We start from the raw sequence: 22,547 nt of genomic DNA on the forward strand, positions 1-22,547 counted from the left end.
CACATTAAACATCATCTGTAAATATGTATCCGGGCATCTTGCGGCGCAGTGGTCAAGCTGTTTCCGCTTTTTCGACGATCTGCACTCGTTGATCAAGTCACGACGATTTGACAGTGGCAGAGACATCCGTACTGCAGTTTCAACGAAATCACCTAGGGAATCCTTTCACTGTTTCTCCACTAGTCCAGAAAGGGAGACGAAAAACAGGATGGGCGTGAATATCCAGGAAATATTTTCAGCTAGGATGAAACAGTAGCTTAACGATTTCTTGTTTAATACATGTCTTATTGTTTCGTTTAATTGTCAACCGACGGTTCTGAGGCCCTGTCCATTCAACTCACCAATGGGAACATTGAAATGTAGGACTTATCTAGTCGCACTCACCCTTGGATATGACTTTTCTAAGGCTAATATGAGCTGGCATCAATACAGCAGGACGTGTGCCTCTCAGCAATTGACACACCACAATCGAAATAGTTTGCTGAGTTTTCGAGCTCCAGTCTCCAAAGTGGTACTGGAACACTGAATGGAAAAAAAGTTAAAAACGTTTTGTGAGAAGTTCACGCACATAAAACGTACACAAATACTGAAATATAGTCAGCAGCCTTGCAACTTCATAGTTGTAATTTGGTCAAGTTGTGGTGAAGATGAGCGCAATGTGATAATTAATTTCAGAGGAAACGATAATTAATTCTAAATTCAGGAGCTCACCACATTCTGCGATCTTGTCTTTCATTTTGTTTATTTCTACGGGACGAAAACAGAGTCCCATCTTGAGTAATTCTAATTGATTTCGCTGGATCTCAAATAGCAGGTACACGTCTGGAAATAACGTTGTATAGATACTTTGTACAGATTTCCAAACAGAAATGAATGGATTTCAGATTGAGAACATTCGGTCATTAGCATACCAAAATAATCGCAGAAATATTTTTCTTGGCTGCAAAATATGTAGGTGTGTTTTGCTCCGACGAAGTGCCATTCAGTCTGAAACCATCAGCTCAGATCCCTCTCCACAGCCGCTGGCAGGTATGTTGAGATGTGCTAGTTTCCAAGACAGTAATTGCGGTTAAATGTTTAAAATAATAGCGAAGACACGGGAAAAGCCTAGAAAATGGAAATGCGGGGTTTGAATGATTCTTCTTAAACGATGTATCGTTACACAACATAATTTCATGGAGACCAGAAAGAATTAGCACTGAAGAGTTACAGCACGTAAAGAAAGCATTCATTCCACCCAACATGCATTGGTTGAAAGAATGAAATGAGTCACCCATTCGAATCCTATTTACTGCACGTGGTCCGTCGCCTTGTGTTTCACAACACTTCGGGTGCATATTTCACCAGTCCGGGGTTTCTTCCACAACTGTACATTCGGGCAGAGAATCCAAGATACCTCCCGTCATCTGGTTAAAAGTTATTATGTTAAGATTCTGCCGAAATACTTTAACCAATCACATTAAATGTGAGCCCTTGTTCATTGGTTTCATCGCCAGGTGTAAATACGTTTCTCTTCACTGATCTAACTGAACCCGGCATATTTTCTAAACCTCAGTTACATCACCCTTTAACGCCTGATATTACAAGGAAAGCAAACGAGCACAGACAATCTTTCCTCAAAGCTGCAATGTTTTCAATGACAACAATCTCCACACATAGCTCTGTACTCCCTTCGCAGCAATTATGTCCTTCGGAGCAAGATAGTGACCAGAGATATTGGACACATTTGAGATGTGGCCTAATCTGAGTTATATATATGAACAAATATGCAGCATCTTCCTGAAGGAAAGCTTTCCATACTGTTATTATACCTTTTCAATACCTATTTTGCCAACGTTCTGGACCAGTGAATATGCACTCCGAATTTACACCCTTCTGCTATTCTTTTCAATATTTCCTGTTTATGAGTAATCCCTTGCTTTACATGTTCCCACTTTCTGAAGTGCATGACGTCAGGCGCTCTTCTTAAATTATTGTTGCAACTGTGCACCCTTATATATGCATACGTTCACCTGGCTCACGCATCCAACAATCATTGCACTTCTTTGCTGACACTGAGGCACATTTGGGTCCAACTCACAGCATTTTCCTGTGGCCAATGGGCTTTGCGTTTTCTGACTAGCTCTGAATTTGCAACCTTGTTAAATGTCTTGGTCAATCGTCTCTGTTGCTTTTCTCACAGTATTCAATTGAGATAGTGTGTCACAAAGTTCCTTCTCCAAACATTACGAATTATGCTTGACTAATCCACGTCTTTCCAGGTCTCAGTTTATCCTCGGTGTCAGAAGAGATTCTAAAGATCTTCGAAGAAAATCAAGATAGACCGACCTATTATTATTTGGCCTGCCCTTAGAAAAAAATAATTATGCTGGAAAATGCACCGACGTCCAAACATACCGCATGGTTATTGTATCATTCAAGGATTGATAAATAGTCCCCAGGGCATACGACATTTTATCCCCTTGCTGAGCTTCTCTTGGAGCACAGGCATATTCCATGGGCCCTGTAATTTATTCAGATACAGTGTTGTCAGCTACTGAAGCTCATCATCTCAAGTTGTCCCTATATTGTATCAACACATTTCACGGCACCCTTCTCATTATCCGTGAGTCCAAAGCTATCATCTCAGAACACAGAGAGGAAGTATTTGTTAAGACCGCAAACGATATATTCCGCATCGGTGGACACATTATCTTGCAATCCCTGATGGGCCTTGAATTCTTCTTATTTATGGCTTGTTATTTATTTTCTGGTCGAAGTCCTTTAGGTTTTCCTTAATTGTGGCGCCACATGGTCTTTCATATCTTATCTCTGCGTTCCTTTGCTCTTAACTTTCCCGTTGCATATTCGATTTTCATCTAGTATTCCAAAGTACTATTTTCTTCTCCTGCATATATTGTCGCGCCACCCCTTCCCCTTTATTTGGGAAATTGACGCTACATTCCATAGTGTATCGATTATATACACCCCCCCCCCCCCACGCCCCACACGTGGTCTGTCACACTTTCCATGTAAAAAGGTTTTAACCAGACCATTTTCGCCAGTTCACTTCTCAGCTTCGAATAATTTACCTGCCTCCCATTTAAAACGTCCACTCACTGTAGCCTTTTGAGTTTCCATAATTAGTCTCACCATAACTTGACTACAGTCACTATGTCCAAGTGGTCAGTCACCCTCTGATTCTTCAGTCACTTACACATATTCATTTCGTCATTCAAAATCTGTATGTGCAATCCCTCTCTTTGGCTTGAAACATGATGGTCAAGAATTAATTCTTCTGAATGAAGTCGAATAGTTTATTGCGAGATACAACTCTTCAGACTGCTCATACTCGAGCTGTTACGACAGTCGACAACATCTTCAATTATTGCTATCCTACTGGGTGGGGCGGTGACGTAGTCGTTAGCACCAGGGAATGAAGTTCAATTCCGGCCTTGGTTGAAACTCAGTGGACTTTGAATCATCTGTTCGTGTATCTTTCGGTTTCCTCCGCGTGCCCCTGTTTCCTCCCACAGTCCAAGTTTTAGCAGGTTAGGTGAATTGGCCAAAACAAAAAAAAAACGTTCCTTGGTGACCAGGGATGTGCAGGTTAGGTGAGGGAACTCAATTACGGGATGAGGCGGGGCACTTGGTCGATGTAAGATGCAATCTCAGATGGTCGAGCATAATCGATTTATCGAATTTCATCTTTCTGCACAGTACAGATGGTGTGGTTTTATTGGTTCAGAACTCAGAAATGTGCCGAACATTTGCTGCTACCTGTGCCTTTCGTTATTTCGGGATGAAAAGTCTGCTGCGATCAGCGTCAGAATTGCAACATCATTTTGTCGTTTCTGAGCTCAACCCAAATTGGCACATTGGAAAATTACAATCAGATGTATTCCCTTCTCGCAGATTGATGTTATTACTATTTCCATAAAGCCGGACACCCATATTTTTCAACCTTCTTCCCAATGTATAAAGCACTTCGCATACCAAGGGATGTTGAGCTGCCCATTTTGCCATACGCTAAGCGAAGCTTCCTGTCCAAAAATTACATAATGTTGTATTGTTCTGCACGTGCCTTAAGCTTTGGCTTGCTTATTTGATTTGTCACATACATTTAAGTACAGAAATTATAGACTAAACATTCCCAAGCAATATTTACAACACCTCTGCAACAGGAGCGTTCACGGACCGCTTCAGGTATCCAGTGCCCGTCCGTAAAAAGAAAGTCCCCAGAACCCGGGAACAGGGTTCAAATACGCCCATGCGTAACTGTCTAAATTGAATCATAGAAACAAAGAATCCCATACAGTGCAGAAGGATCCCATTCGTCCCATCGACACTGCACGTCCCTTAGAAGGAGCACTCTCGCCATGTTCACTCCGTTCACCCCGCCCTATACCCGTAAACCCACAACCTATTCTGCACATCCCTGGACACTAAGGGACAATTAATCATGTTCAATCCTCCAAACCCACACATCCTTGAGTTTGTATTTTCCATCTGTGATTTCGGGGGTTTCCTTCTCACAGTCCAAAGATGTGCAGGTTTGGTGAATTGACCGTGCTAAATTTCCCCCAGTGACCAAATATGTGCAGGTTTGGGAGGGTTATGGGGAGAGGGCGGGGGCGTGGGACAGGGTAAAGTGCTCTTTCAGATGATCGTTGCAGACTCGATGGGGCGAATTATCTCCTTCTACACTGTAGTGATTCTATGATTTTATGCACCGTTCTCAATCTCGAAAAGGTCCGAATGTACCACCCAGCCGCAACACTTCAGCCATACATTACACTCGTGTATTTTCCTATTTATACAATCGCGAGCGTGTAGTCTGAGAATATGCCAGAGTTTTCGAGCTTTGGAGACGATTCTTATTTCCCTGTGTTCTAAAATAAATCGTATTTGGGTGTGATCACTGTCTTCTACCTGTATCTATCGTAGCAATAAGAATCACGGAAATTCGTTGTGCCCCTCATCCTTCATATTAATCATGTTACCACGGATGCACTATACCAGTAGAATCTCAGCTGCGAACACTGGGAGCTTTGTGTTCCTCTAATCAATCAACCCACTCATCGACTTCATTTCATTTCATTGCGTGGAAACGCCACGGCAAACGCAACTGCCGCTGGTCATAATAACCTCTCCAATGGTTGTTTTATATTTCCTGTTCACGTCGTCGTCTAGGTCAGTGGCAGAGACAGCAACTTCCCACAACACTGCGCAACAGGCATTTGCTGCGACCTAGCCTCACTGACATGATTTAACTTTACTTAGAACATAGAACATTACAGCGCAGTGCAGGCCCTTCGGCCCACGATGTAGCTCCGAACTATGAAACCACTCTAAACCCCATCTACTCTGTTCCCTTATCGTCCATATGTCTATCCAATGACCATTTCAATGCCCTTAGTGTTGGCGAGAGCACTGCTGCTGCAGGCAGGGCATTTCACGCCCTTACTACTCTCTGAGTCAAGAACCTACCTCTGACATCTGCCTTATATCTATCTCCCCTCAATTTAACGCTATGTACTCTCGTGCGAGACATCACCATCAGAGGAAAAAGGCTCTCACTGTCCAGTCTATCCAATCCTCTGATCATCTTGCATGCCTCAATTAAGTCACCACTTAACCGTCTTTTCTCGAACGAAAAAAGCCTCAAGTCCCTCAGCCTTTCCTCATAAGATCTTCTCTCCATACCAGGCAACACCTCTGCACCCTTTCCAATGCTTCCACATCCTTCCTATAATGCGGCGACCAGAATTGCACGCAATCCTCCAAATGCGGCCGCACCAGAGATTTGTCCAGCTGCAACATGACCTCATGGCTCCGAACTTCAATCCCTCTGCCAATAAAAGCTAACACGCCGTACGTCTTCTTAATAACCGTCTCAAGCTGGGTGGCAATTTACAGGGATCTATATACATGGACACCGAAATCTCTCTGCTCATTCACACTGCCAAGAATCTTACCATTAGCCCAGAACTCAGTCTTCCTGTTATTCCTTCCAAAATGAATCACCTCGCACTTTTCTGCATTAAACTCCATTTGCCACCTCTCAGCCTGCGCTGTAGCTCATCTATGTCCGTCTGTACCTTGTATCATTCTTCCGCACTGTACACAACTCCACCGACTTTCGTGCCATCTGCAAATTTACTCACCCATCCTTCTACGCCCTCCTCCAGGTCATTTATAAAAATAACAAACAGCAATGCCACCAAAAAATATCCGTGTGGTACACCACTAGTAACGGGACTCCAGTCTGAACATTTCCCATCAAATACCACCCTTTGTCTTCTTCCAGCTAGCCAATTTCTGATCCAAACTGGTAAATCACCCTGCGTCCCATGCCTTCGTATTTCCTGCAGTGGCCTACCGTGGGGAACCTTATCAAACGCTTTACTGAAATCCATATACACCGCATCAACTGCTTTACCCTCATCAACCTGTTTCGTCACCTTCTCAAATGACTCAATAAGGTTTGAGAGGTACGACCTACCCTTCACAAAACCGTGTTGACTATCTCTAATCAAATTATTCCTTTCCAGGTGATTTAACATCCTATCTCTTTTAAACCTTTCCAAGATTTTACCCAAAACAGATGTAAGGCTCACTGGTCTATAGTTACCGGGGTTGTCTCTACTCTCCTTCTTGATCAAGGGGACAACATTTGCTATCCTCCAGCCTTCTGACACTATTCCAGTCGACAAAGACAACTTAAAGATCAAAGACAGAGGCTCAGCAATCTCCTCCCTAGCTTCCCAGGGAATCCTAGGATCACTCCCATCCGGCCCAGGGGACTTATCTGTTTTCACACTTTCCAGAATTTCTAGCACCTCATCCTTATGAACCTCAAGCACTTCCAGTCCAGTAGCCTGAATCTCAGTTACCTCCTCGACAACATTGTCTTTTCCCTGTTTGAATACTGACGAAAAATATTCATTTAGCACGACAAGGAAAATTAGGAGAAAGGTTAAGAGGAAATATAACTTAGGAGAGGTTACTGATCGAGGTGTTAAGATTCAGAACATCGGTAAAAAAAAGCCAACATAAGTGTACTTTACCTGAATGCTCGTAGTATTCGGAATAACGTCAATGAGTTGATGGCGCAAATAATCGTGAATGACTATAATTTAGTGGCCATTACTGAAACTTGGTTAAAGGATGGTCACGACTGGGAGTTAAATATCCGAGGGTATCACACTTTTCGGAAGGACAGAGTGGATGGTAAGGGAGGTGGTGTAGCTCTGTTATTTAAGGATGACATCCAGGCAACAGTCAGGGATGACATCGGTGCTGTGGAGGATAAGGTTGAATCCATTTGGGTGGAAATCAGGAATCGTAAGGCGAAAACGTCACTGATAGGAGTAATCTATAGGCCACCAAATAGTAACATTATGGTGGGGCAGGCAATAAACAAAGAAATAACAGATGCATGTAGAAATGGTACAGCAATTATCATGGGGTATTTTAATCTACATGTCGATTGGTTTAACCAGGTTGGTCAAGGCAGCCTTGAGGAGGAGTTCATAGAATGTATCCGCGATAGTTTCCTAGAACAGTATGCAATGGAACCTATGAGGGAACAAGTGGTCCTAGATCTGGTCCTGTATAATGAGACAGGATTGATTCAGGATCTCATAGTTAGGGATCCTCTCGGAAGGAGCGATCACAATATGGTGGAATTTAAAATACAGATGGAGGGTGAGAAGGTAAAATCAAGCACTAGTGTTTTGTGCTTAAACAAAGGAGATTACAATGGGATGAGAGAAGAACTAACTAAGGTAGACTGGGAGCAAATACTTCATAGTGCAACAGTTGAGGAACAGTGGCTAACCTTCCAAGTGATTTTTCACAGTGCTCAGCAAAGGTTTATACCAACAAAAAGGAAGGACGGTAAAAAGACGGAAAATCGATCGTGGATATCTAAGGAAATAAGGGAGAGTATCAAATTGAAGGAAAAAACATACAAAGTAGCAAAGATCAGTGGGAGACTAAAGGACTGGGAAATATTTAGGGGGCAACAGAAAGCGACGAAAAAAGCTATAAAGAAGAGTAAGACAGATTATGAGAGTAAACTTGCTCAGAATATAAAAACAGATAGTAAAAGTTTCTACAAATACAGAAACCAAAAACGAGTGGCTAAGGTAAATATTGGCCCTATAGAGGATGAGAAGGGAGATTTAATAATGGGAGATGAGGAATTGGCTGAGGAACTAAACAGGTTTTTTGGGTCGGTCTTCACAGTGGAAGACACAAATAACATGCCAGTGACTGATGGAAATGAGGCTATGACAGGTGAGGACCTTGAGAGGATTGTTATCACCAAGGAGGTAGTGATGGGCAAGCTAATGGGGCTAAATGTAGACAAGTCTCCTGGACCTGATGGAATGCATCCCAGAGTGCTAAAAGAGATGGCTAGGGAAATTGCAAATGCACTAGTGATAATTTGCCAAAATTCACTGGACGCTGGGGTGGTCCCGGCAGATTGAAAATTAGCAAACGTGACATCACTGTATAAAAAAAGGAGGTAGGCAGAAAGCGGGTAATTGTAGGCCAGTGAGCTTAACTTCGGTAGTCGGGAAGATGCTGGAATCGATCATCAAGGAAGAAATAGCGAGGCATCTGGATGGAAATTGTCCCATTGGGCAGACGCAGCGTGGGTTCATAAAGGGCAGGTCGTGCCTAATTAATTTAGTGGCATTTTTTGAGGACATTAACAGTGCGGTAGATAACGGGGAGCCAACGGATGTGGTATATCTGGATTTCCAGAAAGCCTTTGACAAATTGCCACACGAAAGGTTGTTGCATAAGATAAAGATGCATGGCATTAAGGGGAAAGTAGTAGCATGGATAGAGGACTGGTTAATTAATAGAAAGCAAAGAGTGGGGATTAATGTGTGTTTCTCTGGTTGGCAATCAGTAGCTAGTGATGTCCCTCAGGGATCAGTGTTGGGCCCACAACTGTTCACAATTTACATAGATGGTTTGGAGTTGGGGACCAAGGACAATGTGTCCAAGTTTGCAGACGACACTACGATAAGTGTAAAGCAAAAAGTGCAGAGGGTACTGGAAGTCTGCAGAGGGATTTGGATAGGCTAAGTGAATGGGCTAGGGTCTGGCAGATGGAAGACAATGTTGGCAAATGTAAAGTTATCCATTTTGGTAGGAATAACAGCACAAGGGATTATTATTTAAATGATAAAATATTAAAACATGCTGCTGTGCAGAGAGACCTGGGTGTGCTAGTGCATGAGTTGCAAAACGTTGGTTTTCAGGTGCAACAGGTGATTAAGAAGGCAAATGGAATTTTGTCCTTCATTGCTAGAGGGGTGGAGTTTAAGACTAGGGAGGTTCTGCTCCAATTGTATAAGGTTTTAGTGAGGCCACACCTGGAGTATTGTGTTCAGTTTTGGTCTCCTTGCTTGAGAAAGGACGTACTGGCACTGGAGGGTGTGCAGAGGAGATTCACTAGGTTAATCCCAGAGCTGAAGGGGTTGGACTACGAGGAGAGGTTGAGTAGGCTGGGGCTGTACTCGTTGGAATTGAGAGGGACGGGGGGGGGAGTGGGGGGGGGGGGGGATCTTACAGAAACATATAATATTATGAAGGGAATAGATAGGATAGATGTGGGCAGGTTGTTTCCACTGGCCGGTGAAAGCAGAACTATGGGGCATAGTCTCAAAATAAGGGGAAGTAGATTTAGGACTGAGTTTAGGAGGAACTTCTACACCCAAAGGGTTGTGAATCTATGGAATACCTTGCCTAGTGAAGCAGTAGAGGCTCCTTCATTAAATGTTTTTAAGATACAGATAGATAGTTTTTTGAAGAATAAAGGGATGAAGGGTTGTGGTGTTCGGGCCGGAAAGTGGAGCTGAGTCCACAAAAGATCAGCCATGATCTCATTGAATGGTGGAACAGGCGCGAGGGGCCAGATGGACTACTCAAGCTCCTAGTTCTTATGTATGTTCTCTCCTATCTCCTCGGACTCCAAGCACAACTTCGCACTACTGTCCGTGACTGGCCCTATTCTTTCCCAAGTCATTCGTTTATTCCTGACATATCGATATAAAGCTGTAGCGTTATCCTTGATCCTACCCGCCAAAGACTTCTCATGTCCCCTCCTGGCTCTTCTTAGCTCTCTCTTTACGTCCGTCCTAGCTAACGTGTCACTCACGAGCGCCCTAACTGAACCTTCATGTCTCATCTTTACATATTGCTCCTTCTTCCTCTTGACAAGTGTTTCGACTGTTTTAGTAAACCAAGGTCCCCTTGCTCGACCACTTCCTCCCTGCCTGACAAGTACATTCTTATCAAGGACACGCAGTAGCTGTGCCTTGAACAAGCTCCACATTTCCATTGTGCCCATCCGTTGCAGTTTTCCTCTCCATTGATGCAACATACGTCTTGCCTTGTCGCATCATAATTGCCTTTCCCCAGATGTAACTCTTGCCCTGTGGTATATACCTATCCCTTTCCATCACTAAAGTAAACGTAATGGAATTGTTCTCACTATCACCAAAGTGCTAACCTACCTCCAAATCTAACACCTGTCCTGGTTCATTACCCAGTACCAAATCCAATATGGCCTCGCCTCTCGTTGGCCTATCTACATACTGTGTCAGGCAACCCTCCTGCACACATTGGACAAAAACAGACCCATCGAAAGTACACGAACTATAGCATTTCCAGTCAATATTTGGAAAGTTAAACTCCCCCATGACAACTACCCTGTTGCTTTCGCTCAGATGCAGAATCACCTTTCCTATCATTTCCTCTACATCTCTGGAACTTTTCGGAGGCCGATCGAAAACCCCTAAAAGGGTGATCTCTCCTTTCTTGTTTCTAACCTCAGCCCATGCTACCTCAGTAGACCAGCCCTCATCAAACGTACTTTCTGCCACCGTAATGCTGTCCTTGACTAACAATGCTACCTCTCCTCCTCTTTTACCACCGTCCCTGAGGTTACTGAAATATCTAATCCCCGGCACCTGCAACAACCATTCCTGCCCCTGCTCTATCCATGTATCCGAAATGGCCACAACTTCGAAGTCCCAGATACCATCCCATGCCGCAAGTTCATCCACCTTATTCCGGATGTTCCTGGCATTGAAGAAGACACACTTTAAGCCACCTTCCTGCCTGCAAGTACACTCCTGCAACTTTGAAACCTTACTCATGACCTCACTACTCTCAACCTCCTATATACTGGAGCTACAATTCAGGTTCCCAAACCCCTGCTGAACTTCACTGACATTAACTTAATTTACTTACATTGACTAACATTAATATGACTTTTCCTTAACTTAATATGCATAACTATTGATAAACCTAACAATGACTTATAGATCGACAATGTCTTAATCCTCTCATCGACTTGCAACAAACAATACTTCGGACACCCGTCTCCCCCTGCGCAGGATTGCCACGTGAACCTATTTCGCGATTCAATCGATCTACATTTCATTCACAGATCGTTTCCTGTACAAATGCTGCCTGATGAGTTTGACTCTTGGGTAGATGCACCGGCCATTCACCGGTTAGATTGCACTACTCCAGAAAGAAAAATAACTGCTACTCTGATGCCGTTTTTATGTTTTGTTTGTAATGTTGTTTAACTTATTAAAATATGTCTATTTATCAATAGAATCTTACGTTAATCTAAATGTAAGCGTGAAAATGTCTCCGCCAAACTTGACACGTAATACACGACAGTTTCGGTGTCCATCTCACTCGCTTTTCGTGTCCATCCGTAGCCCCTTGCTGACTCACATTTCGGATAACTGGTATCACAGAGGAAGACTATTCCACGGAAAACCCCACTCGAGTGCTCACATTGTGCATTTCCCTGCACCCATCTTTTCTCACCTCATACAGCAGATATAATGCTCGAATGAATGACACATAAATGCTTTACTTATTTTGCCTTAAATAGCCAATTACAATTCGCACCAACTAGTCACTTTATTTTCGTGTTTCTCATTATCAAAACAGCCTCAGTAATGAATGATTATGAATTCTGCTTGCATTTTCTGGGTGACTATATTTTATGTATGCCCTCTATTTTTGCACTTCCTCAGGGAAACCTACTTCCTCAAGTATGTCTTATCAGTGACAAAGAAAATGTTGTGGCGATCCGAATGGTAGAAAATCAAACCCAGAATACCCATCCTTTCATAAACGTCATCACATCTAATCTCTTGAATCATGCTTACACATTGAATTAAATTTGGATTGCCAGCATAAGGACATTACCAACAATAAGTGGACCAGACCTATGAGGTGTGCCCGCTACGCTTGTAAATTCGTTCGATATATATCGGAGGGTATTTTCCAGAGTTTCACTATCAGTCGCATCGCATCCGTCGTTTACTGTCCTTTAGCTATTTCATTTCTCGCCAACAACTCGATGACCGCCTTATTTCTTTGATGAATCTTAATCTATCACAGTTGTCTATGTTGAAGTTGGTCTGTAAAAAAAACGGCCATTTGAAAACCATCAGGAGAAAATTGCACTCGTCCACAAATTTTCCATTAAGGTTTTGACCGCAATGCTGACATTTTTGAAACGTATTATATAACCACTTCCCTCTCCAATGAACGTTCGTGTAGCTTAAATCCATCGTTATTGTTTGTTATGTGCGCTTTACTGGTTCAATAACATAGTTCTTGTTCTGTCCGCTTCTGGAAACCCCAGCTGGCGGGAGTGATGATTGCAGTTATACTGCAACCACACAAAACATTGTCAATGTCATGGCTAGACAATTTCGTACAGTTCTGTTACCCATGTTGCAAAAATGACACATTCACACCGAAGAGGTTGGTCGGCAAAACGTTCAATTTGGCATTGATTGAACTATGTCCAAACTCCATTGTACTTTCTTCATTCCACCACCTGAACACCCTTGCCTATCAAATTCCCAACCATCTATATATGAAATGCTGATAGAATAATATGAGACCGCCAGTGAAGAAAATGTATTTTATGAAAGAAAAATGGTCGTGGAATTATAACTGCAATTGAGCTCAACTGACGGTAGCACATTTGCCTCCGATTTTTAACTCCTCGTAAGATACTCAGTTACCTTGATTGATGGAAACCGGACATAGGATGCAGCGTTTATCTACGCATAGATTTGAAACTTAATTATGTCACATTATGTTATTGACATAATTTATCCACCTTCATCTTTCTTGTCATTGGCTTGTTCTGTGACGTGCATAAATTGACATATGTAGTTGAATTGGTATGAATCTTAAGAAAAGGGAAAGGATGGACAACTGTATTCATCTTCTTGTAATCGGTTGTAATTCTTACCGACTATGCGAAGGACAAGTTAACAGGTGATACCATGTAACTCTTTGATACAATGAAGACCTCTGCATCGTAATAATTGTTTGACAGGTACATGTATCAAATCAGAATTCTTAATCTTCGGAAGCCAGACAAGTATGCAACAAGGATTTTGCAGAATATATTTCATCAACAGAGCGACGAAAATGGATGAATGTCTGTGAGATGGACTGTTGATGTGAATACTCCTCTTTGAGATTGCATGCCTTAAGCAAGGATTAACAACTAGGAATTCCCTTCGGATTGGTCAATTACTACCCCTGGTTAAACATTATGGAGTGTTCCCATTAAATTCTGCTGTGCTCGAGCTCAGGGCACTGAAAATATCTTTCCGCCTATACAAAAACATGTTGGAAAGATTTTCGAGAAGGAAAACGACCAGTTGGGTAACATCAGGTACTAAATTTCCCCGGCCATAATGCCCCGGAATGTAACTTGATGCCGCACTTGTCAGCCAGAGGTGGGACGTTCTGATTCCGTTACATGAATTCAAGAAACGAATGCAACATATAAATGTGCATTGAAGCATATGAGGGAGAAACATGGAGACTGACATTGTGCAAACTTCCAGGCCTACACAGCCACCAACAAGGTTTCAGCGGCAAATCAATTTTGAATCCTGTAAATGTGGCTTATTTGGAACTTGACAGCCAAAATGCCAACCACAAGAGTCCCGCAAACATGTTAATGGACAGCGGATGTGTTTCATAGTTGGTGGACGAAAACGTTGTGACCTCGGCAGTCAGAAAGACTTTCGTTTCCTTGTTCTGCAAAGTCAGGTGTGATGCATTTTGCCAAGCAGGGATGGTAGCGAACGCATCAATCAATTTAGCATTACAGGGACTCCAATCGCAATATGTAGAACCATTTCAATGGGATTCTGCTCATAGCGTTTGTTGAGCAGTTTGTGCAGGACGATGGGAAACAACGATTTTCTGGCCCTGGTATCTTTATGCTGCCAAGGTATATCAGTTAATTGTTACATGCCAGATATGTAGTTGGCCGTGAAAATAAGTTCACTGGGTTAAATTAAGATGCATGGGGAGAGGTCTTTCTGCAGCATAATGGCATTAGCTGTTTAATATTTCCGTCTTTGTGCAATTCTCGCCATATGTAAAATGCTTGGAAAAAGGAAGCATTCTTTCTTTTGTAACTTTTCTTCAGTAGTATCTGTATTCGCTTAAATACCACCATATTTGAGTGACATTTTAGCAGTTCAATATATATGATTTTATCATCAGAAAAGACTGCAGATGGCATGTGAATAATTACGTAAAAAATGTAAATTACCCAATTCTTTCTTTCCAACTAAGGCGCAATCTTAGCGTGGCCAATCCACCTATCCTACATATCTTTTGGCTGTGGATGTAAGACCGTCGGAGACACGGGGGTAATGTGGGCATGTCAATAGTGGTAATATATTACTTTTACCTGTCTTCAAACGAAGTAATTCATGAGTTCGCTGAGGTCAACGTTGAGCTTGTGTGTTGCAAATCTTTATGGGATAGCAGTCGTTTTGTCCAGTCCAAATTGCGTCATCAAATATTTGGAATACTAGAGACAATTAAAGTGATTATCATACAAGGAACAGTAGGAACTCGATAACAACATGAGTTCATTGCCCTGATTTCCAAAATGGCTGGCTAACCATCAGTGCTTTATGTACTTCAATTCAGCCGGGTTGCAGGCTAAAACACTTGTTCTGTTAAGATATTCTACCACCACGGCCAGCATGCCTTTAATGTGACTCCTGCGAGCGTATGTCGGCAAATTAGCGTGACTATTCAACAAGAGTTATCAAAATAACAGACGCAACGACTCACCACAAGGTTGAATTTTTTTTTTTAGTTTTTCAATTTCTGTGATCAAAAGAAAATGCGATTCCCAAAGTAAGAGGCGTTGTTATAGTTGAATATTCACTAACATCGGTGGAACGATGTATGTTTTTTCTTGGAGTTCAGTGGAATGCGGGTATGAAATAATCAATCGTTCCATGCACCTCAGCAACATTATGCAGCTCAATACATCCAACATATGTATTTGGCGGGAGCGAAGCATTGCTAAATCTCAGAAGCCCGTGTCGCAGGAAAGGAAATGAAGCTAACAATCGTTGAAATCCCATAACGTGCTTGATATACCTTCGTTTTTCACGTTAATTTCCTGTTCTGATAAGAACATAAAACAATGACTTGTATTAACAGCAACAATAATGTGTGCGAATGCAGTTGGAATCAAAATTACAGGAAAAGTGTTCTTCGCTTAATATAAGATAACTAAGCACTGCATCAGAGCATATTAGGGGATACCACCAAAGTTCTGGTTGCAACACCACTTTTGGAAGTAATTTGCAAAGTAGGAAAGGAAAGTAAAAATCCACGAATTATAGACAGGTAATTTTACAGTTGAAAGCGAAGAGAACGAATGTCATGGCATCAACAATGTGCGTCATGCACAATTTGGCTGGATTAAAACAAGACATTATTTTCTGGGGTTTGCGGATTGGAGGAACATATATTGGGAGTGACGGGTATATAGAGGATATTGAATTTAAGGCTGATTGTATTACAATCCGCCAGTTGCTTAAGCGGGAGACATTGTGGATGAACAAAAGGTGACGGGTTTCCGAGAGTTTGTAAAGGTGAGGATGAGAGCAGTAGAATTTTCCATGGTATCAATGTGACAGCTGTTTCAGGAACAAACGATTTCAGACAGCAGTGGAGACTGCTAATCATGACGACGCAAATGTATCTGTTGTTGTCAATCTATAAACCTCATGATTCATATTCCACTCACCATGTTCTCCGCAGCTCTCGTTTAATTTTTGGAATTCTACAAGACATAAGAATGCAAAATGGCGCATTGCCATTAAAAGTGAGAGTTGACGATTTTCAACAATGCTTGGTGCATTTGCCTTCTCATATGGCATGGGTACCTATTCAATGCCATTGGCTGGACATTTTTTCTGGACTTGATGGTCAACAGAAGGAGAACTTCATTTTTTTTCTGGAGATACCATAAGTCCACGGAAAACACGATATGCCTCCTGTCGTATGTCCTAAAATTTAAAAAGAATGGCTACGGAAAAGTGGAGCAGAAGGTTATTTTAATCATTGCAGAGCGGCAGTATTTAACTCATATTGAGATATTCAGAAAACGGGATTGACCCCCTTCAAACTCTAAATACAAAGTGATTGTTTGCTTTTGTTAATAATGCATGTCTTCTGGCAGAACGGTGGTGCAGTGGTTAGCATAGCTGCCTCACGGCGCCGAGGTCTCAGGTTCGATCCAAAACCTGGTTCACTGTCCGTGTGGAGTTTGCAAATTCTCCTCGTGTTTGAATGCGTTTCTCCTCCACAATCCAAAGATCTGCAGGGTAGGTGGCTTGATCAGGCTAAATTGCCCCTTAATTGGAAAAAGATGAATTGGATACTCTAAATTTATTTTAAACAAAGAATAATGAATTTATGTTAGTTGTTCAATTAAACGGAAATAAATGAACAGAATAGTAAGTAGGGACAGCATTGTTTTAATTTGTTCATGAGATGAGGACATCGCAAGCTTAGCCAGCATTTAATGCGTATCCTTAATTGCACTTGACTTGAGTAGTTGGTTGGACCATTTCAGAGGGCGTCCGAAGCAAGACGATTTCTCAAAAATAACAAAAGCGCAATGAACAAACAGTTTTTCTTGGTGCCACGGCAATGATTTATGGCATTCCATTCACTTAATAAAATGGGTGAAAGAAAATTCAGTAGTTCGTTTTGTAACATGCAGGAAATAAATCTCTGTGTGAGTAACTAGGAAGTAACCAACTGGAAACATTTAAGAAAAACAAAGACACCAGTGCAACGGATGCAACAGACTCCGTACTTATCTTTCCATTCTGCGGTTCTGCAATTTATACGAATTTTTTTTACCAGTTCTTCGTTATGCAACCGGCCAATGTGAAACTCCTGCCTTAATGCTCTCTCCAACTTTGAGATACATCAATAAAACGAGAGCCGTCATGGCACAGACACGGCAATTCATACCGTTGCATCCTAGTTGTCTGTCTGTCGGACAGTCCAGTTAACTCAGTTCTTCCACGGCATCATTCGAAGGATGTATGTTTATACGTAAGTATTAAGCAGGAGCCGAAGAAGTTTATTCGGCTATTCTAGCACATTCTCAATAATGTCACTGCCTGTCTGCCCGTGACAGAATGTTCACAACGCACCTGATAACCTAACACACACATTCAAACAAAGAATCAATCCACATCTGCCTTATAATTAGGCAATGACTCTACTTACACCTTTTTTAATGAGATTACATATGTTCCACAACACTGCAGGAGAGGCAAAACAACCATCCTCATTCTTTTTTTTCCAATGCGCGACATCTTGCTTTTAAGCAGTGATCTCAAATCAGTTATTCTCCGATAATATGAAGCACCCTCTCCACATCTATGAAATCATAGAATCCTTACAGTGCAGAAGGAGGCCATTCAGCCCAAAGAGTCTGCACTCACGCTTTGCAAGAGCACTGTACCAGGCCCAGTCTCTCACACTATCCACAAACACACCTCGGGCCAATTTAACACACTAAATACATCTAACATGCAAATCTTTGGACTGTGGTAGGAAATCGGAGCACAATCGGAGAAAACTCCTGCAGGCACTAGACATATGTGCAAACTCCACACACAGTCATCCGAACTCGGAATCGAACCCGGATTCCTGATGCTGTGATAGAACATAGAACGATACAGTGCAGTACAGGCCCTTCGGCCCACGATGTTGCACCGACATGGGAAGTCAAAAAACAAAAGCCATATAACCTACACTATGCCATTATCATCCATATGCTTATCCAATAAACTTTTAAATGCCCTTAATGTTGGCGAGTTCGCTACTGTTGTAGGTCGGGGATATCACGGCCTCACCACTCTTTGCGTAAAGAACCTACCTCTGGCCTCTGTCCTATATCTATTACCCCTCAGTTTAAGGCTATGTCCCCTCGTGCTAGCCATTTCCATCCGCGGGAGAAGGCTCTCACTGTCCACCCTGTCTAACCCCCTGATCATTTTGTCTGCCTGTATTAAGTCTCCTCTTAACCTTCTTCTCTCTAACGAAAACCCATCATGGACGAAAACCCATGATGGGCGAAAGTCCATCAGCCTTTCCTCATAAGATTTTCCCTCCATACCAGGCAACATTCTGGTAAATCTCCTCTGCACCCGTTCCAAAGCTTCCACGTCCTTCCTATAATGAGGTGACCAGAACTGCAATACTCCAAATGCGGCCTTACCAGAGTTTTGTACAGCTGCAATATATTCTCATGATTCCGGAACTCAATCCCTCGACCAATAAAGGCCAACACACCATAGGCCTTCTTCACAACCCTATCAACCTGGGTGCCAACTTTCAGGGATCTATGGACATGGACACCTAGATCCCTCTGCTCATCCGCACTTCCAAGAATTTTACCATTCGCCAAATGTTCCGCATTCCTGTTATTCCTTCCAAAGTGAATCACCTCACACTTCTCTACATGAAATTCCATTTGCCACCTCTCAGCCCACCTCTGCAGCTTATCTATGTCCCTCTGTAACCTGCAACATCCTTCCGCACTGTCGACAACACCACTGACTTTAGTGTCGTCTGCAAATTTACTCACCCACCCTTCTGCGCCCTCCTCTAGGTCATTTATAAGAATGACAAACAGCAACGGTAACTGAACTCCATTCTGAACATTTTCCATCAAGCACCACCCTCTGCCTTCTTTCAGCAAGCCAATTTCTGATCCACATCTCTAAATCACCCTCGATCCCCAGCCTCCGTATTTTATGCAATAGCCTACCGTGGTTAACAGCACTGCTAACCACTCTTCAACCATGCCGTGCCAAAGGGGAATGGTTGAAGTGTCAAGAGTCCAACCAGCGCATTTCCCACATGAAGTTAAATGTTTCTTATTCTTAGTCTTCGAAACTGCCTAATATGACACCCCACGCATTGCATTGGCTTTCCTAATTATTTGCTGTAACCGCATGTTAACGTTTTACAATTCATAAATTGGCACAACCAGACGGGTCTGCATTTCAGAGCGCTGAGATATCAGAGTATTTAGATAAAATGCTGTTCCTGCTATCGCCCGCCCGAGAGCACAATATATAATTTCGCCACTGTACACACCATTTAATAACTATTTTGCCACGCACTTATGCTTCATTTTAATTTTGTAACCTTCTTATAATCACCTTCACGCTCAAATTCTACCCACCTTTGTGACATCGTCAAATTTGGCAACGAAGGCACCACTCCCTTCTTCAAAGCAGTTGCTAAAAATTCTAACCAGCTAAAGCTAATCGCTGATCCATCTGACATCAATTGTCACATCCTGGACACTGGAACAATGGTGCACGGATATATGCCAATTGGATGCTTTTGTTGAGCCAACCTTCTATTCGAGACAAAACTTGAAGTCCTGTACCAGGAAATGCCGTTATGCACAATAGACTTCCACGTGTTAGTTTAGAAAACGTCTTTCCGATAAACAGGCAGATTAAATGCACGAGCTGTGCTTTAACAGCACGGTAGCACAAGTGGATAGCACTGTGGCTTAACAGCACCAGGATCCTACGTTCTATTCCTCGCTGGGCCACTGTCTGTGCGGAGTCTGCCCGTTCTTCCCGTGCCTGCGTGGTTTCCTCCGGGTGTTTGGGTCAGAAACAGAACTCTTGACTCTTTACTGAACAGCAGCCAGAAAGCTAACAGTTGTAGCCGAGGATAGTTGCTGTGCAAAAGTAAAGATTTGAATGTTCCAACATTTCCAAAAATAGCAACAAATTCTGCATGAACAAAGGAGTAAGCGAGAAGAAAAACAAATATGGCTGACCCTACAACAAAAATGTCAGCTTATGACTATCCGCCATTACTTTATGAAAGTGAATCCGACGACCAATGGAGAAGTGCAGTGGTTATCTGTGCTCATGTAACTACCTTGGGAAAGAGGAAACAATGCATTGGCTCTTTCTCTACCTTTCGAGAATAAAATCCGAAGCAACGCATTTTCTAAACTGAAATTGGAACAGTTAGACCCAGCAGCAGGTTTGGGGACTCTATTGCGTTTTTGTCGATAATATTTGTCAAAAGGATGACTTATTACTGTAATGAAGCTTTTCAGAATTTGACACATTTCGGAAAACAGAGGACAACTCTGTTGTGGACTATATAATGGAATTTAGTACACTATACAAAAGGCTGCACAAATACCGCCTGGGATTTCCACAGTCATAGACATAGACATAGACATAGAATTTACAGTGCAGAAGGAGGCCATTCGGCCCATCGAGTCTGCACCGGCTCTTGGAAAGAGCACCCTACCGAAGGTCCAAACCTCCACCCTATCCCCATAACCCCATAACCCAGTAACCCCACCTAATCCCCATAACCCAGTAACCCCACCCTACGGGCAATTTTGGACACTATGGGCAATTTAGCATGGCCAATCCACCTAACCCGCACATCTTTGGACTGTGGGAGGAAACCGGAGAACCCGGAGGAAACCCACGCACACACGGGGAGAACGTGCAAACTCCGCACAGACAGTGACCCAAGCCGGAATCGAACCTGGGACCCTGGAGCTGTGAAGCAATTGTGCTAACCACCATGCTACCGTGCTGCCCCAATGTTGGCATTTAAGTTACTGGACTGTGCCAGAGTGACCAATGTGCATAGGCTCCTGGTTCTGACTGGAATGAAGTTTGCAGATACTGATACATTCTTGGAACCGATGATAGAGGCCTTAAAAAAGTTCCTGGGGAATCATTCAATTCAAATGGCTCTTATACATATGTTGGTCAGTCAGCAATAAAGCAGACTGTGCAAGATACACTACTGACAGGATGGCGAGATCGCACGGTATACAAACAGATAACGAGAGTATGGAAGGGAATTGGGATACGGAAGTAATGGGGCAGAAACCCATTTAAAACCTATAACAAGAGGAGGGACATGGAGAATGGGATCAGGCAAATGAAGCCCAGAAATGCCCGAGGAATGATAAATCCATGTTTCGGTGTGACTCTTAATTTCATTGTGCTTCCAACTGTCCAGCACGTTATAATAGAGTATTTGACGCAACACATGACACGGAAGAGGAAAAACGTAGTGACCAGAAAGAAGACATTTTCCTACTAACGCGCAGCTGTACTTCGTTAATGAGAGTGTTGGTTAGAGTTCTTCAATTGTACTGTATTGGACAGTGGTTGCACATCTACTGAGTGTGGAATTCACTGATTAAAATGTTATCGGACTCTTTCAATGCTGAAATTCGTACCAAGGTTAAGGGATTTCAAAGTTTCATACTTTTTTGATTTGGGGATTATAATACCTTGAAATCGCTGAAAAGTGTGGTGATCCCTCGCAATGTTGCCGGTGTGAATCATTTCCTGAGCACATACATTGTAACAAGTGAGTTACCTTTGCTTCTGTGCAGACCGTTGAAGAAGAAAACAGACATGGAACTGGATATGGAACGCGATAAGGCAACAGTGTTTGGAAAGCCGGTGGACTAACAATTGACACAGTCGGGACGCTATTGTATTTCATTACTGACAAATAATATTTCAGGTGCAGTTGTTAAGGATGTGTTATTTGCAGCGAGAAATGTGACTTTAGCAGATAAAAAGTTTGTTTGATTAAAACTGCATTGACAATTTGCGCATCCATCTCCTCAGAGGCTGAAAAAATTATTAAGCGATGCAGGGTTAATGGATGAGGACAAGAGGAAGCTAATAGTGCAGGGTAGTAACCGCTGTGAGGTGTGTAGGAAGTCCCGAGGAATACCATCACGACCGATAGCAACCCGCACTTTGGCCATGGATTTTAATCACATTGTGGCCATGGGCCTTACCATCTGGGATAAAGCTAACAATATATTTATTTTGCATTTTTTCGAAATAACGACCTGATTTAATCAATCAACCATTTTACGCAGTAAAGAAAACAGAGTAATCCTAGATCAGGTCATAGATCATGGATAGCGGCAGGAATCAGCAATATTCTGCCCAAACAACGGGGGCGAATTTGCTAAGAATGAGGAAGGCTATGTGGGAAAACGTGACATCACAGTTTTGAATACGGCTGCGGAAAGCCCTTCAGTAATGGTGTGTGTGAATGAAACCATGCTATAATATATGACAAGCTCCGGAAAATGTTGGTCCGTC

Source organism: Scyliorhinus torazame, chromosome 12, assembly GCF_047496885.1.
Source record: "Scyliorhinus torazame isolate Kashiwa2021f chromosome 12, sScyTor2.1, whole genome shotgun sequence".
Classification (NCBI taxonomy): Eukaryota; Metazoa; Chordata; class Chondrichthyes; order Carcharhiniformes; family Scyliorhinidae; genus Scyliorhinus; species Scyliorhinus torazame.